The sequence below is a fragment of the Ambystoma mexicanum genome, chromosome 1p (genome assembly GCF_040938575.1).
Source record: "Ambystoma mexicanum isolate Mex_15411 chromosome 1p, UKY_AmexF1_1, whole genome shotgun sequence".
In the NCBI taxonomy this organism is placed as follows: Eukaryota; Metazoa; Chordata; class Amphibia; order Caudata; family Ambystomatidae; genus Ambystoma; species Ambystoma mexicanum.
In genome coordinates, this window is record NC_090921.1 from 1,505,031,793 (window position 1) to 1,505,048,554 (window position 16,762).

Genomic DNA, 16,762 nt, shown 5'->3' on the forward strand with positions numbered 1-16,762 from the left:
CCCATCCCATGCACTTGCGCAATCTGATTGACACCTGGCCTAGTAGGATCCTCGTCTGTCCTCCCTTTGTTCCCCCTCCCTTGCCTCGTCGGGCCTTGATTCACTTGTGTATTGGCGTGTTATAAATGCCATGTCATATCATATCATATTCAGTTTATCATTTTAGAACATGTCACCTTACCTAGAAGAGGAGGTAACCTTAACAGACTGATGCAGCAAAGAGAAATAAACTGGATTGACCAGCTAGATTCGATGCACCCATGGGGATGAATCTAGAGTGGGACCTGAACTGTTTTCTGTAAGCCTCTAGAGTATCCTAACCATGAGACCGCCCATCTATAATGTAACTGGTGAGCTGCAATAGGACAACCTATTTGCCTAACGCCTCAGTTGCCATTGCAGACATCGAACAACCACAAGTATAAATATCATTCTCGTGTAAAAGAGACACATCAGAATTAAAATCAATGTGGATTTAAGGTCGTGTATGGATAGATGCATTTAATAATATAGTGCCCATTTTTCATATGGACATTATCAAGATTGAACTTTAAATTGGATTTGATTAAAAAACAATGCATGAAATGATTGTAATACAGCTTTAAATAGATGTCCTAGAACTTTTGTGCACAGCAAACACATTCCAAAATGGCGCTCACATTTATCGGCGAGCCACCCATATTTATTAGCATAGAGGCATTGATGTTGCTTAGCAACGTACTGCCGCGCTGGGAGATGAGGAGAGATTGCCTGTGAATGCCGGAGTACAAGTGGAACTGTGCAATCGCAGGTAAGCGATACATGCTTAAAACCAGTAACAAGCACCTTGATCTGTGAAACTATCAAACATGCACTCAAGTGCTGGGACCTTAAACAAAAGTTCATACTAGGTTATTTCTACATTCAGGAAAAACCTGTCCCGATCGCAACACTTCTTGCATCCGTGAGCCCTTATTACAATCCTCGGGCCACACATAGCGGTGTCCTTGGCAACCACCAGCTCCTGGTGAGTACGGATCTCCAAAATATCTTTTACACGTATATCACTTACCAGATGGACTCACAACTATCAGACAAATGCTAAGAACATGTCTTAGTTAGAGATGCCATCCACTAATTTAATCCACATGCTTGTCCACAGACATGTTCTGATGTATCCAGAGAAACCAAATTAGTATATGAATTGGATGTTTACCACAAGGAAGAGGGCAACTATCAGTATCTTACCATTGCATCAAAGATTTTGGAGAATAGGTGAGTCAATATCACCAAATATGAGGACAATGAGAAACACTGTGCAGCTGACATGTTCCGTTCTCTTTGTGGGACCCACCGCTGACTCTAGCGACTGGTCCCACATGAGAACGACTTAGATGTCACCTCTCAAATACTCATGCCTGTTTTAACTTTCACTGACAGAAACAGCGACTGGACAGCCGAACTACTGTGGTCACGCATACCTTGAGGTCAGTGACACTGGTTAACTGATCTGTTACAGTTAAACCTTGATTTTGTTGAGAATATAGTGTTATACATGACACGGACGTATATTATCCTTATTTTTAGAACGTCAACTATTCCCATAGATATCCTTACCTGAAGAAGGGCACAATAGGCCAAAACACATAGAAAACAAATAGTCAATGTTTGATAGATAAATGCTTTATTTCAAAGAATTGTAAAGACTTGTGCCTTTTTTTGATATCTGAACTCTAGAAGAACCAACAAACTCAATTGCTTATGATAGTAGAAGCTATTGTTACTTTATGTTAACTCTATTCATTTAATGTGAAGTGTATCTCTTATACCAAGAAGCTCACATACTTTTGTCTTGTACTACTTATTTCAGAAAACAAGATGTATTTTATTTTTGACCAATTTAATTTCTCTTTTTTGCATAAACTAGTAAAGTAAATATTTGATGTTTTTCCATTTTGGAATTTGAATAATGTATGTTTGGATGTAAATTCACTAACAATTATAGTGTTGAAATTGTGCCCTGATTACTGCCCTCCGATACTCACGGAGGACCATCTCTTTACACTATTTGACGATGTTGTAGCCAAGATCCTATCAGGAGCACCTAAATTATCTCACTTTGAAGGAAAATCCCTATTCTTTTAATCGAATACTAAACCATTAAAACTATTGAGTGCACCTCTTCCCTCGACCATAGTTGTTATCACAATACACACACAGACACACATCTGGACAGACATTTATTGTGACTCAAGAATGACCACCACAGCTAGTAGCATGCAAAGACCATGGTGACCAATAATACAGACACAACAAGAGAGACAGTGCACATGCTTACCCGCCGACAGAGCTGGCCTGGTGTGATGCCCTCCTCACCTCCCCTGGGAACTGGAACTGTACCTCCACATTCATGAAAGGAGGGCCAGTGCCTGGCATGGGGAGTAGGGATGTGAAAGGGTGCGGGGTGGACCTCCCAATGGAGTGCTGTCACCGGTTGAATCAGGATCCTTGCAACAACATGGGACATTGCATTTCACCAGCCATAGTTGACAATCATGCATACAGCACATATGTGTCAAGATACCCTCAGCTCATTGTCACCTGCACATGCCATTCTGTCGACATCAAAGCAGCCATGGCAGTTGACACCAATGTGCATGGCTGCATGTCCAAAACTGTACTCATCATGCCTTTGAGAGGGGAACAGCACATCTTAAGGCAAAAAAGAACAAAGAAAAGAAATCCACTTTGGAAAGGGCACACAAAAAAAACACTTGCCAACATCCTGGCCAGAGGCATTGAAAGACAAGAAAAAAGTGTCCATGCTGAATCAAGGGGCCAAACAATAAAATAAAAAGACCACACTGGTCATGTCTAAAACAAACAAAAAAAGTCCATCCTGGACTGGGGTGGGGGGACCTCCCTGGAGGGGGTAAGAGGAGGGTGCATGTCAATATCAACATGAATGAAAAAAAAGAAAATCCCCTCCATGAGCTCACAGCCAGGAGGCTGGTCTGTGCTGGGATCCCATCCTGCGGTTGATCTGCCAGCCATGACACGGTTGAATGCACGGGCACAGTAACGAGGGTGAGGCCTCCATGCATATCCTCACGGATGGCTGCAGAGTCTGTATGTGCACTCACCCATGATGCATTGAGTGGCTCGGACAGTGTCTGCCTGAAGGCATCCATCTCCTTGTGGATCACTGCCCTTGTGGCTGGGAGTTCGTCATGGATTGCAGTCCTCAAGGCCTGCATCTCACGCCTCATGGCTTCTCTGTGTGCCTCAGCATCTCCACGCAGGGACTCCTGCAGGCACCTCAGATCAGCCTGTCGTCCCCTGATGTTGACCTCCATGCTCAGTCTGTGGGAGCGGCATGAGGACCACATGACCTGCAGCTCTTGCTTCTCCCAGGCAGCTGGCAGGGTCATGGTCTTGGCCATCTTATCCATGCCCTCTGAGATTTTGTCCAACACATTACCATGTCGGATGGCAGCACGCAACATCTGCAGCCCCCACTCTGTCTCCCCAGCCTGCATACGTCCACCACATGTGTAGGGCCCATGGCGGCCTGGTACAGGGGACCATGCCCGTTGCTGTGGTGCCCTTGTCATTGGCTGCAGGGCTGCAACCCTCCCTTGAACATCAGCCCCAGGAGTTGATGCCAATTCATAGGAGGGTGGCCTTTTTTCCTACACCATTTTCAGCGTTTTCTACCTTTCGTTTTTTTCCATTGTTTTGTTTGGATTCCGGTCTGGAGCACCAGTGGGTTCTCATCGCATACAACAACCACGTCCTCTGTTGGTGGTCTGACGCACCACTAACTCTTCCTCCTCCTCCTCCTTCTCCTCCTCTACTGCATATGGTGCATCCTCACCTGCACATGGACAAAGAAAGACATATTGAGCCATGTGCCCTGAGTCACAAATGCACATCTGCATCAAAGTGCACTCAAACAATAAATGGCAGGACACGCAGGCATCAGACATAGTGCATTCTCACACTATGATCTGTAAGCAACCGATGCATGGCATTTGCTGACTAGTGTCCCCCCACACCCTTTCCCAGTCCTGTCCATGCCGTCAGTGGACACATTGATGTACAAACATGGTGTACACATACAATGGTGGGTCATGTCACCACAAACACCAGGGACAAGTACTATACATGTGACATTGTAATGCTGAAGGACGACACATGCAACAGTCACAGACAACACCATGGTTAACACATGACACACACATCAGTATTGCAACAGAGAACTGGAGACATTGAGGTCCTGGGTGAAGGTGAGGAAAGGGAAAATGCCTCTGAGAAGGTGCAGCTAAAAGTGGGCCTTCTAGTAAAGGTCCGTGATGAGAAGAGAGAAGGATAGAGGACTCAAAGATTACTACAAGGTCCATTGACCCACAAGAGGGTGAGGGGGAGTGGGCCCATGGAGTGCGGCCAGAGTATGGGATGGAAAGAGGGAGCAATGAGTAGGCTCTCTGTGTCACTGTCATCGAGCAAGAGATTGGTAGCATTACACCATGCCTGTATAGCAGCCGGGCAGTAGTGTATGAGAGAGGATGAGGGGGATACAGGGAGTGAAGCTTGGTTGAGAGCTGTGTGTCATGCGCATTGCAGTAGCATGGCCCTGCCCTGTTTATCCCATCCAACCATGCTGGTGGGGAGGTTGTGTATGTGCAGATGTGGAGCACATAGAACATATCCTGACACACAGTATTTGGACATAGTGATGAATGTCATTCAAGGTCCATAAGTGGCATGTATGCGCAACAATCAATCCCTACAGCAATGCCTCTGTTATAGGTGTTCTCATTTGCAATGCAATCCTTGTATATAGACATCACTCTACGATGCTGGGTCAAAAGTTCATGGCCATGCATGCTCAGACTGTGAACCCAAACTGCCTCAAATACCTGTAACGTTACACATGTTGCAACAGAGCCATCAAGCCACATCTGGATATGCGATGTAGCAGGCATGTCTGACCTCATCAGCCAGATGACATGGGTGTGGAGAAGTATGCATGTATTCAGTTCACAAACAGGCCAGCATCTGTGCAACTGCACAGCACAATGATGGAAGTGACAAGGCATGTGCCTGTGAAGTATCAACTGACAGACACACACAGGCCTTTCAGGTCAGACAGGTGCCTTAAAACTCAAGTTGATTGACAGGTTTGATCAACTACCATGCACGTACATTGAATGCAATGCAGCCAGGCACATTCATTGCCACTCATGATGTACATGACCTTCCACATGAGCCATCTACGGCCATGTGATTTTCATGTTGAAAGGATGGCAACCTTTGCATGACAACCCAACATCAGCTTTTGTTGACCATGTAGTGAATGGCGTAACCCCTTACTACAATCGTTTGTTTTAGCACCAACTACATGTCTGCAACTCAGGGATGTGGTCTCTGCACACTTATTCACCTTCACTCTGGACACACCACAAGGCATGGTGACAGACAGCTCACATATGCATCATGACAAGGCATCTCATAGAAGCAGGTGACAAATGGAACATGCAACTCAGCATGACATGATGTGATATTTCAAGGCCAGTCGCTTGTACCTGTCTAGCAGTGCAGAGTGACATGCCACAAGAATGTAGCACACAACAGTACACGTAGGTGTCTCAACTCTTACCTATGAAACAGGCGAGTACCCTGTGAGTGATGTGTACTTTCACACAGACATGTGCCACACGCGTTCAACACAAAGGATACTCCCAGAATGATGGCCATGTGACATGAGTCTGAACGTCGGCAAATATGAATTACCAAGGGAAGTCATACAACTGCAGCCAGATGTGTCACTACAAAAATATGGTGGGTCATGCATGACTGGCAAAACATACAATGCACAATGACGGCCACTGACCAGATGCGTCCTCATAGTTCTCCAGGCATCCCACACCTTGCACCTGCTCAGAGAGTATGAATTGGGACGTGGCCTCTTCATGCAGTGGGCCTCATCACGAGTTTGGCAGTAACCCTTAAATGCAGCAGTAGCGCTATTACCGCCACATTTAAGGGTCCGCCAAATCACGGCTTCGGCTGATTTCCCCCCAGCTCTTAGCTGAGGTGAAATCTGCTGAAATTTCGCGCTTTTACCACCAGTGGGAAATCCGCCGGCGGTAAGAGCGCAACAATTCCCCATTGAGCCCAATCGGGAAAGGGGAATTCCCGAATGGGCTCAATGGGGAATGGGCAATACCCGTTCCGCCGCACCCACGATCCGGCGCTATTAGCGCCGGGGGGTTTGGCGGTAGGACTATTAACACTGGCGCTTATAGCGCCGGCGTTACCGCCCAACTCGTGATGAGGCTCAGTGTCAGCTGCTCCTCCTCTGGTGGCCCCCCTCCAGCGGCCTTTGCAGAGGCCAGGTTGACACAGCTTGTGTTTCGTTCTACCTGCAAGATCATTCTACAACTTCATAACCTGTTCAGCAGTGCACATCTCCACACCTAAGGCACTGATCTTGTCCATGACATGCTGCCAATGCACCATCTGTTGTGCGTGTTTATGGGTGCTCCCTGCATACGGGCACATCTCACGATAGTGATCAGTCAGGTAGTCAATGAGGATGTGGAGTTCCTCACTGGTGAATCGCCTCTTTCTCTGCGAGCCAGTGTCTTGTGCCGTGTCTTGGGGTGGAGCCTCTTCCTGCTGTGCAGAGAGTCCCTTCTTGGCCCGAGGCGCATGAGGTGTTGGTGCTGCCCCTGTCTGGCTGGGACCACATTGGCATCCAGGTGCCTGGCTACCTGTGGAGTAGGGCCTGCCATGAACTCCTCGGGCTCGGGCAGATGTGTCCTCACCATATCTCTGAACCTGTCTGCCCCCTTTTCATCTTGGTGCCTTTCCACTCATGTCACAGGTGTAAGGGATGAATGGAAGGCACACCAAGTTATTGTCCTGGGCAATATGAGGAACGGAACAGTCTACGTGATGTGCGAAGTAGATGTGTGGTTCAGCAAGGCTCCAATGTACCCCAAAACCAAAACAATATGGTACGCGATATGCAGTGACACTCAGAGACTCAAAACATGCATACACAATACACAGAAAGCTTCTGAAAAGAAAAAAGCGGTACGTGATACGCAGTGGCACCCAGAGACTCAAAAATGTGTTACGTGATACACAGAAAGCTTAAAAAAAAAAACGGTGTGCAGTACGCAGTGGCACCCCCACACACGTAAATTACATACCTGACACACCGCAGGCCTCAAAATGGGAAAAATAATATAGTTGTATGCGCTGAGGCAACCCCCAAAAACAAAAATACGATACACAGTACCTGAAGGGAATGGATTGTGTGGCACCCCCAAATACATCTAAATGATACTCGTCCGTCTTCGTTCCTTTGCGTGCACAACGAGTGTTGCAAATCCACATCCTTATGTATCCTGACCTGTTAGGAAAGATTTTGTCAATGTGTAATTTTCCCTCCATTTCTGGCCCCCCCAAACTTTTTGCTTTTGCTCACTTGTTATGGGGAAACTGACAGTTCCTTTAGACTGTCAGTACTGGGAAACAATGTTTCCCTTAGTCTTTGACTATGTAGCCATTTCTTGGTAACTTGTTAACAGTGCACAACGTACCTTCCAGAACTGTGTGCTGGGGTCATTTTTGTTTTATGGCCCTAGACAACCTCAAAGTATTTTTTGGTGGTTGTACAAGTGTGCCTAGGACAAACTGGTGGCAGCAGTTACTTTTTATAAGTGTTTTACTTCTTTTTACAGGATTATTGTGCGTTTACTGCACTTGTTTCAAGACTGTGGCCAGGTCCAAAAATGGCCAAGCCACAATGTCTTTTGTTCTGTCCTTTGGCAATTTTGTCTCTTGCCTTCACCCAGGTTGAGTAACCGTGGGTTTTCTTCATTAGGGCATGCAGCCTCCCTCTATTTCGTGGGCTTCTGCATGTCACGTGTGTGTGCCCAGGAAGCAGGCTTGAACTGTCTGATCCCAATCCACGCTACTGGTGCCAGGATGTCTGGAGTGCCTGAATGACTGGGACCACCGTGGCACGTAATTGGTACACGGCTGGCATGCCTGCATGAGAGCAGATCTTTGATTGGAAGTTCTCAATTTCGGCTCAAAGCTAATCTTGGATAAGATAAGGGGCACTGCATTCATTGCAGGTCGATCACCTGAGTTCTCCCCGAACTACAGAAGTAGGCAAGTATCCTGCCACGAAGAAACGGGCTAGTGAACCCGCCGGAAGCACTTTGGAAGGTTTGGCATCTTTCGCCCTCTGCTGTCCCTTTGGACCCGTCAATCAAGAAGGCCTGCAAAGGCGCTTTGTCCCTTTGGAGTAGTGGGAACAACCACTCTCGCCACCCCATGCCTACCCACCAAAAGAGCCTGTTTGAAGCGTTCCTAAGCCATTCAGTGAACTGTCCAGCTCTACCTCAGGGTATCCCGCAGATCCGACGATTTCTTGAAGACTTGAGACATTGCTTGCTTGTGGTCCTGTACCCTCTGCCGCCAAATTTTGTAGGCCTAGCTCCTCTGGGTCCCGAATTAGGAGAGTGCATAATACCGCACACATCTGTGATTCCTGCGTCACTACCTGTTGGTGACGGTCACCGTAAGTGCCTTGCTGATATGCTCTCCTGTGCTCAGTGGCGTTGCTAGGGGGGTGGCCTGGGGGAGCCGGGCCCCCCCCTGTGAAACCCTGTGCCCCACCTTGTGCCCCCCCACCTAAGACGAGCAGTGACCATGTTCTCCCCTACCTTTGTCTGTGCCCCCTACATCTGTCTTTGTCCCCCTCTGTGCCCCTCCTAAATTTGATTCCTGTCGACGCCACTGCCTGTGCTCTGACACCTGCTGCACCGGAATTTTCTTTGTATCGCCTTCTGAAGCTGAGAAAAGGCAACTGTCCCATCACAGACAATCGTTCTATCCTGCAGCCACTGAGAGCCAGAGTGCCACGAAACTGCAGGACTCGAACCTACTAGCGAACTCGACTAAACTGGCGAAGTCGTTCAATGACATTTGTGATGTCATCTTTGATGTCCTGGGTGTTAGTGTTAGCAGTGCACGGTGGCGCGAGTTATGGTTGCTTATCTTACCATAACTGCCGATTTTCAGGGGTTTTTCGGTTTTACTTTGAACCATAACGTCCCTTTAACAAAGTTTTTTTACTGAATTTGATAGGTTTTTAGTGGCGCAACTTAACCATAACGTCCCTTTAACAATGTTTTTTTTTACTGAATATATATATATATATATATATATATATATATATATATATATATATATATATATATATGGGGCAGCAATCACCAGGTGGTGACAATACAATTCAGAAAATAAGTAAAGAAATGTAATTCACTTACAGTAATGTAAAATAGAAAACACAGGAAAAAGAACAGTTTTGGGTTGTGAACGGATAGCGTTTAGGTTAATATTTCCCCCTGCAAAGTTCTTAAGGCACAAATGAGAAATCCTACACAGATGTCAGTAAGCAGCAGGTATTCAGGAATAAAACACAATGTCTAGAGTTTGAATGCAATCTTCCCTCCCCAAACAAGAGGGAAAACTGTTTTGGGGGATTGACACTTTTAAAATGACAGGTGAAAATGGCTTTGTGAAACAATGCAAAGTGGGAAAAAATGCTTAAATTGATAGAAATTCTTATGAGAGCAACACTAAACAGGTCCTAACAAACATGAGCTACAAGATAAGCAACAGTACACACTTTAGATCGGAATGGGAGTGTAGAAATACTTTGAATTGGAAAACGACACGTGGGAAACTTTTGAAAACTGTAAATTTGCAGAAAAAGTTCACTTTGCTGTTTTTAGGTGCGGATGTAGCTAAGGGTCCTAGGTTTCAGTGAGAGTTTAAATTACATTTCTATCTATAAAATTGAAGAAGTTATGGAAGTTTTAGTGAGAGGCTATTTTGAAAAATAGAACAGAGAAAAACATAAATTCGGTTTTTAGAAATGACAGATTGGTTTTATTACACTATATTAATGACTATGAAAAAGAGAATGCCACCCGTGAATCTCCACAGTTACGCACGGCCGCTTGTAACTCTTCACGTGTGATACTCTGGTTTCTGTTCTGTATGGGAATTACTTTATTTAATCCAAATCACCAATGGTTTATGGTTTAATGAAATAAATGAGAGAAAAAAATCAGCATAAGAATGGTTCTGACAATATTAGCGTTCTGAAGTTAAAGATGGGATAGGTTGAGATTAGGATAGGACATGGCAAATATACTATGGGGTACTATTATTCCTGTTGATACTTACAGTCCATTGTAATTGAGATTGGACCGTCAGGGCTATGGTCATCGGATCGGGTCTACCGGCAGCAGGGCACTTCTGGAGGGATCGGTCAGCTGGGCGGTTCTGGTCTATTGGACTGGAACCTCAACTGGATTTGGAATGGATTGGCCCTTCTGGTCACTGGACACGGTAGATTAGCATGATGTCGAGTTTCAGCAGGCAAGCGTGAATGGTAGCAAGCCAGACTGGATCAGAATTAAATTCCCTTAAGTTTGGGATGGTTTAATTTGCATTGAGCAATGCTGAGGCCTGGATTCTGCAAAGAAATCTGGAATCAGCTGCAAGATGAAGAGTTCTGGAACAGAGTGCTGCGCAGAAATCAGGATGTGGTTAGGAAGCAGTGTGTTCAGGAAGCAGTGTGTGTCTATGTGTGGTGAAGTTCCTATATTTATCCTACCAAATGGCATCACAAATTATACGGTATGGGCAGAATTTCAAACCACACCCCCAAGGCTATGAGTGGCCAAAGACACTTGCCTTGTTCTGGTTGGCAGTCAGAAAGAGCTGTCATATTTTATGATGCGATTTAGGAACTAACACATTGATTTTGACCAAAACTTAACTTTTACACAAATGTACATTTCTAAAATGATGTCCCCTAATAAAATTGGACACATGCATTCCATATTGAATGGGTTATTTTTACATTCAATCCCCATCTCTGTGAGAGCTGTCTTTGTCATTTTGTGGAATTTTATCAATTTTAATCATAACAGTTTGGATTAATAATTTCTAATTCAGTACATATCTAGGTGATTATCACTAGAGCATGGATATACAATATTAGACTTGCAGCATTAATAGTTTTGCTAGAATTAGGGTTTTGCTTTAACTTTGGTTCCTTAGGTGATACAGGATTTATTAATGTCTTCAAAGCACGGGCCTAAAATTAGATTAACATCTACCAATTTTTAGATTTGTCCTCCTTCAGATTACAAAGTTAAAGAGTTTCAAACTTAATCACAAATACGTATTTAAACACCAAAAGATCTGGGCAGTTTTTTGTTTTCTTTGTAACTTTCTTTTCAACAGGCAACAGCTGTCACATTCCTTTGATCCGGGAGGTGTGTCCTTTTCCTGGAGAGGGAAGCTCCCCTGTAGAGATCAGTAGGCAGCCTGCCATTGTCCTTGGCTCAGGCAGAGATGAAAGTCTAATGAGCTCATTGTTGTCAAAATGCAGGAACCTCCAGCATCCATTAAGCTTTTCTATAGCAAGGAGTGTCAACTGAAGTGTCATCTTTCCCAGGCTGGGCACTGTCAAGTCAGAATTAAATAGTTAAGTTATAGTTGGATGAGATGTGATATCCAACTCCTTCCCATTCCAACCCTGAGACCCTTCCTATACCATGAGATGTGATATCTCAATGCTTATACCAAATCTGAGACCCTTCCTATAGCATATGTGATATCCAACTCCTTCCCATTCCAATCCTGAGACCCTTCTTATAGCATGAGATGTGATGTCTCAATGCTTCTAATACCAAACCTGAGAATCTTCCTATAACATGAGATGTGATATCCAACTCCTTCCCATTCCAATCCTGAGACCCTTCCTATAGCATGAGAAGTGATATCTCCATGCCTATACCAAACCTGAGAGCCTACCTATAGCATGAGATGTGATATCCAAATCAATCCCATTCCAATCCTGAGACCCTTCTTATAGCATGAGATGTGATGTCTCAATGCTTCTAATACCAAACCTGAGAATCTTCCTATAGCATGAGATGTGATATCCAAATCCTTCCCATTCCAATCCTGAGACCCTTCCTATAGCATGAGATGTGATATCGCAATGCTTATACCAAACCTGAGAGCCTACCTATAGCATGAGATGTGATATCCAAATCCATCCCATTCCAATCCTTAGACCCTTCCTACAGCATGCAATGTGATATCTCAATGATTCTAATACCAAACCAGAGACCCGTCCTATAACATGAGATGGGATATCCAACTCCTTCCCATTCCAATCCTGAGCCACTTCCGATAGCAGAGATGTGATAACTCCAAACTGGGTTACTTTAAAATTCGCTTTAAGGTCTTCCATTTAAAACATATAAAACTAAGCACAGTTTATAAGGGATTTGGACATTTAAAAGAATTGAGACCTTCACAAACACGCTGTTAAATAGGCGAATTTTGCAATTTCTTCAGGGAAAAACACATTTAAACTGGGTTTTTACTTCAAATTTTCTTATGCAGCACACACACATCCAACTCAGCATTATTCTGTCTTTGAGTGCTGGAAATTGTCTGCAATCTGGAAGTGAGTATTCAGCTTATGCTTGGAGTCTTCTCTGCACAGCTGAAATTGATATGTTGCCACTTTTATCTGCATTTTTCCTGTGTAACTGAATACAAACTGTTGCTGGACTGGTGTTTCATAAAATACATTTCTTAGCTGCTGTCAGTCAGCGAGGCCCGGTTTCTGCTGACTGCGCTGGATGATCTGTGGTTTCAGCACACTTTTCATTTCAATAGTGCATTTGGAAAATGACTGAATTTAGTGCCAAAACAGCACTTTGAAGGTTGCAATTGATTGGGAAACTGCATTTTAAAGGGCATTTTTGGTTTTTAGCCAACTTCTGTGGCCTCGCTTCATGTGACATGTAACAGCATCCACTGGCATTCTCCTGTAGTGAGTTCTGTTTTGACACCAACTTTGACTGTGTGTGGTAGGGTTGTGCAGTCTTTTTGTGATGGTGAACCATGTGCAGGTTTTCAGATTTGGCGCACACAGGGGTTAGCGCATCAATTTTTAGCTGTTCCCTATTGGCAAAGGGGTGCAGTGGGGCGCATTGGCATGGGTAAAATATCCCACAGTACCATCAGCTTCCTCTGTGCCATTCCTTCATTGGATACAGCTAAGCAGGCACACAATACGGAGAACGTCCTCAGAATACCCCCATTTTATTTATTTTCGAACATTTCAGGACACCGCAAGTGTTCTTAGAACACATTCAACTTGCCAGCGAACAATATGGACAACGTCCTCAGAACACCCCCAATTTCTTTATGTACGAACATTTCAGGACACCGCAAGTGTTCATAGAACACTTTCAGCTTGACAACGAACAGTACAGACAACGTCTTCAGGACACCCCCTGCGAACATCCCAGAACCCCACGAGTCTTCTTAGAACACTTTCAACTTGACACCGAATCCATTCTGTTTATTTACGAACATTTCAGAACAGCCGTGATGTCCGCAGAAAAATCGAACACAACAAAAGTGTCTAGCACATAAAAAAACAGAACATTGAACCTATCTCATACTCCCCCAACCTCCCCAAACACTCTTACACACCAACACACTCCACTAAATATAATTATTAATCCAAGTTTCACCACGCTGTCTGCGGTCATCCGCGAATGCAAGATGGCGGGCGCCACAGAAAATCTGACGCACTTCACGCACCACGCCGTCCAATCAGCGAACACGTCGCATGTCCGCTGACATCACGCAAGCTGCTCGGCCAATCAGGGCACTGTCCGCAGAGCGAACAGGGAAGTCCGTCCGTGGAGCGAACGGAGATATCACTAATCTTTTTGCCTTACATTTTGGTCATTTAAAAAAACACTACTGGACAGATTTACACCAAATTTGCAAAAGCACGCTTTCGGGACCAAGCCCCCGCTCCTGCCACAAATTTGGTGTAAATCCGTCCAGCGGTTTGGGCTGTGGCATGCGCAAAGTTTTTTCCCATTATGTCTATGGGAAAAAACAAAAGTCTTGGGACCCCCCCTATAACTTTGCCCCCCCTGGACCAAACTGGTAGCCGAAAGCCTTACTTCCAAGACTCTAGGCCCTGGCCACAACCACCATAGCATGTGCCAACCATGCATACACTCCTTGTGTTGCATTTTGATTGGCAAGTTGTGGAGAGTGTGTGCAGTGTTGGGTGCATGGCCTAACGCCATGCACCCAAGAACAAAGAGGTGGTTGTGGGGAGATCATGCACTTTTGGGTGCAAGGTCAAAGGCCATGCACCCAATAATACACTTATACCTACTTTATGACGTATGTTCTGTGGCCTCCTTGTACGCACAGAAAATGAGGGGTCCAATAAGGCCAGTATTTCAGCCCGTGCAGTGCACGGGGGAACTGTTAGATTTGTAAGGGCACCTAGATTACTGTTTCCAATGGCTATTATTATAGTCATTAGTATGCTCACATGGTTGGCACATGCTATGGTGGTTGTGGCCAGGGCCTAGAGTCTTGGATGCATGGCTGTCGGCCGAAGGCCTTACTTCTAAGACTCTAGGCCCTGGCCACAACCACCATAGCATGTGCCAACCATGCATACACTCCTTGTGTTGCATTTTGATTGGCAAGTTGTGGAGAGTGTGTGCAGTGTTGGGTGCATGGCCTAACGCCATGCACCCAAGAACAAAGAGGTGGTTGTGGGGAGATCATGCACTTTTGGGTGCAAGGTCAAAGGCCATGCACCCAATAATACACTTACACCTACTTTATGACGTATGTTCTGTGGCCTCCTTGTACGCACAGAAAATGAGGGGTCCAATAAGGCCAGTATTTCAGCCCGTGCAGTGCACGGGGGAACTGTTAGATTTGTAAGGGCACGTAGATTACTGTTTCCAATGGCTATTATTATAGTCATTAGTATGCTCACATGGTTGGCACATGCTATGGTGGTTGTGGCCAGGGCCTAGAGTCTTGGATGCATGGCTGTCGGCCGAAGGCCTTACTTCTAAGACTCTAGGCCCTGGCCACAACCACCATAGCATGTGCCAACCATGCATACACTCCTTGTGTTGCATTTTGATTGGCAAGTTGTGGAGAGTGTGTGCAGTGTTGGGTGCATGGCCTAACGCCATGCACCCAAGAACAAAGAGGTGGTTGTGGGGAGATCATGCACTTTTGGGTGCAAGGTCAAAGGCCATGCACCCAATAATACACTTATACCTACTTTATGACGTATGTTCTGTGGCCTCCTTGTACGCACAGAAAATGAGGGGTCCAATAAGGCCAGTATTTCAGCCCGTGCAGTGCACGGGGGAACTGTTAGATTTGTAAGGGCACCTAGATTACTGTTTCCAATGGCTATTATTATAGTCATTAGTATGCTCACATGGTTGGCACATGCTATGGTGGTTGTGGCCAGGGCCTAGAGTCTTGGATGCATGGCTGTCGGCCGAAGGCCTTACTTCTAAGACTCTAGGCCCTGGCCACAACCACCATAGCATGTGCCAACCATGCATACACTCCTTGTGTTGCATTTTGATTGGCAAGTTGTGGAGAGTGTGTGCAGTGTTGGGTGCATGGCCTAACGCCATGCACCCAAGAACAAAGAGGTGGTTGTGGGGAGATCATGCACTTTTGGGTGCAAGGTCAAAGGCCATGCACCCAATAATACACTTACACCTACTTTATGACGTATGTTCTGTGGCCTCCTTGTACGCACAGAAAATGAGGGGTCCAATAAGGCCAGTATTTCAGCCCGTGCAGTGCACGGGGGAACTGTTAGATTTGTAAGGGCACGTAGATTACTGTTTCCAATGGCTATTATTATAGTCATTAGTATGCTCACATGGTTGGCACATGCTATGGTGGTTGTGGCCAGGGCCTAGAGTCTTGGATGCATGGCTGTCGGCCGAAGGCCTTACTTCTAAGACTCTAGGCCCTGGCCACAACCACCATAGCATGTGCCAACCATGCATACACTCCTTGTGTTGCATTTTGATTGGCAAGTTGTGGAGAGTGTGTGCAGAACAAAGAGGTGGTTGTGGGGAGATCATGCACTTTTGGGTGCAAGGTCGAAGGCCATGCACCCAATAATACACTTAAACCTACTTTATGACGTATGTCCTGTGGCCTCCTTGTACGCATAGACAATGAGGGTTCCAATAAGCCCAGTATTGCAGCCCGTGCAGTGCACGGGGGAGTTGTTAGATTTCTAAGGACACGTGTGGTGTTAGGGAACATTGAAATTCACAACATGCCATGAATGCATTAGTTTTTCTAATGGTTATCATTATATTCATTAGTACGCCGCCATTGGTGGCACATAGTACAGTGGTTGTGGCCAGGGTCTAGACTCTTGGATGCATGGCCGTCGGCGAAAGGCTGAAGGCCTTAATTACAAGACTGTCGGCCCTGGTCACAACCACCGCCACATCTGCCACCCATGCACACACCCGTAGTGTTGCGTTTTCATTGGCAAGTTGTGGGGAGTGCGTGTAGTCTTGGGTGCCGAAGGCCATGCAACCAAGAAGAAAGTGGTAAGTACTAGACTTGGAAAACGCTGCACACCCATCACATGTAAGATCTACAAACATACACCTAGGATGGAAGCCTTTAGGCAGAGGTACTGAAGGATAACACACCTATAGAATAACCCCCACTACCATACATCACTGAGGTGGTTGTGGGGAGACCCTGCAGTCTTGGGTGCATGGCTAAAGCCCATGCATGGAAGACTGAAGTCATAAGCAGTGGAGTT